The sequence below is a fragment of the Meriones unguiculatus genome, chromosome 4 (assembly GCF_030254825.1).
Source record: "Meriones unguiculatus strain TT.TT164.6M chromosome 4, Bangor_MerUng_6.1, whole genome shotgun sequence".
Lineage (NCBI taxonomy): Eukaryota > Metazoa > Chordata > Mammalia > Rodentia > Muridae > Meriones > Meriones unguiculatus.
The window spans coordinates 111,387,912-111,390,387 of NC_083352.1; positions in this window are offsets into that span (position 1 = coordinate 111,387,912).

The following is a 2,476-nucleotide window of genomic DNA, read 5'->3' on the forward strand; positions in this document are numbered from 1 at the left end:
TATTTGCTTTTATTATACATGACAGTCCTGTGTGTCCATTACATCTTTTGCTGTTTGATGCCACAGCAAGCTGAGCGGAGTTGGAAGCCACACTTGTGGGAATTCACAATCTGTCATTTGCCTAAAGCATGCTTTCTCTCCAGGCACCTGCTACAAATTGTGTTCATGCGTGTGTATGTTTCCTTTTTGCTGAAAAAGTAAACATCCTTGAGGTTTTCAGTTCCCCTTTTGATAAGAAACAGAGCCTGGGTCTGTATGTAAATGTCATGGTGAAGGATATAAATATGTTGGCCCCTGGTGGTCTGTCTTCCCTGTGTACTGTTCATTCCTGCCTTATAACCCTGGTTTTACCAAACAGGCAGCTGCTCTGCCTCTGGAGTTCTTTGACCATTTTGCGCTGAAGAGAAGGACCAGAGAGCACACATTTGGGGCACTTGGCACTGAAAGAGCTGGTAGATGTACTGGACAAGATTTCCAGGAACAGGCTAAATGCAGAAAGGGGTAAGGAGTATTTAGGGTGGAACTTCCCCGTGCTGGGTTAGGTCAGCTGCCTCTCAGCAGTAGTGCCTCAGAGAGTTCAGAAGTGGCTGCCTTCCAAGACTCTTAAGCATCTTTGGAGGAAAGACCTGTTTCCTGATATGAAAACAATAAAGGAAAATATACAGTTCTAGCATGAGCTGCTGTGGCTGGCTTAAAAGTCAGTTTCTGGGATGCTTTGAATGTGTGCAGCAGCTGTAGTCTAGGGGAGGATTGTCTCCGTGTCCACATGCTGCAGACACACCCAGTCAGAAACACCCAGCTGGTACTTAAGCCACCTCCCACTCATGGGAATTTACCCAGAGATTTGCTGGGACCGCTAATGAAACTGGTGCAGGTAGCATGGAAGTGAAGTAGGGCTCCTGTGGCCTGGACATCTGAGCAGAGTCTGGGGAGCTCCCTTGCCAGGTGGGTGGCTGTGAAACCTCAGCACCAGAAGGGGTTTAGCCACCATGGAAATGGGCTCCCAACTGGAAATCACGCTGAAGCCCTAAAAGTGTCTCAATAAAAGCCATTTTTGAAAGAACCCCATTGCTCCTGTTTGCTTTTGGCTGGCTCTAACAGTCATTCACCTTAACTATAGGCTGCCACTTTGCACTTTAGGAACTGCCCAGAACTCTAAGCCTAAAAGTTCTGTAGACTTCTCAAAGAAAATCTTAATCCCTGGAGATCCTTGCCTTTTTGTACTTGAAATTTTGTGTGGCTCTAAGTTCTAGTTGATTGTTTCTGTCCTCTGCACATCTCCCATCATTGTCATTAGGAGACTAAAGGACTAGTCCAACGGTTTCTTAACTCCAGGGAGGAAGGGTCAAGGTTCCTTTCTTGCCCAAGTGTCCATTTGATCTCAGTACTGGAGAGCTTGCTGTTGTCAGAGTGAATGTCTCCCAAGAATTGAGTATTGTGAGTACTTGTCATGTGATCCCTCCCGTGCACAGGAGAGCTCTTCCTCACTGCCAGATGCTGACCTCTAAGAATGGGACCAAGAAATCTCCAGGTGGCTCTGTGCCCTCAGTCTGAGGTAGATTAAACTTTACATAGGGTTATGGTGAGCAATGGTTGGTTCTACCCACAGACTTTCTAACCCCGCTGTTCAAAGCTGATAGGAACTGGAAGCCTGGTTCAATACAGCATTGGTGTGAAAGGTCTGGAAAATCCCAAAGACTAGAAATGAAGAAAGAAGACTGCCTGTGACACCATTCCAACGTGGCAGCTAGCAATAGCCCTCAGTCTAAAATGACATCTCCCCTCAGCTGCAGAGAGGCCTCAGATGGCACTCAGTTCTATCCTGAAGGCCTGGCAAGTAAGCATCTGGCTGTTTTTCATCTGCTAGAACTTGCACTTACACTAGAGGTTACTGTGTTTGCAGGGTGAGTAGGGAATTGAGAATGACTAGAGGTAAAAGGTCATCAAAATACTCTCCCGGGCATCTTAAGTTGCTCGCACTTTGAAAGTTCAAGAGGAGGCACAGAAAAGGAAGACGCCATAGCTACAGTTTCTTGCATTGGGAAATGATGCTCATATGACCCCTCTTCAGTGTACCGTGTGACCATCAGGTGTGAGACCATTTACATGGATTTGCAGTTTGCCATCTTGTGTACCCTTGGGTTTTAGGAGCAAAGGTGTATACCCCCAATAGACTGGTTGCCTTTGGGGGGCTAATAACGTGACTGGAAATAAAAGGGCCTTTCCAGTGTAGTGGCTACTGCCCAGTGTGACAGCTGTGTCCTTTGGGCAGCCATCTGGAAGTCAGAGAAAGTTCTCCTGCCTTGGAACCAGAGCAGAGCAGGAAGAGGGCAGCTTCCAAGACACACCCGCTGCTCTGGGTTGCACATGGCAGCAGAAGGCTGGCCTCCCTAGTTAGTTCCTGGAGAGGGTCCACCTTGGCCTCCAGGAAAGCGGGGGAGGCCTAGAAAAAACTGGGATTTGGGGGGAGCATCCC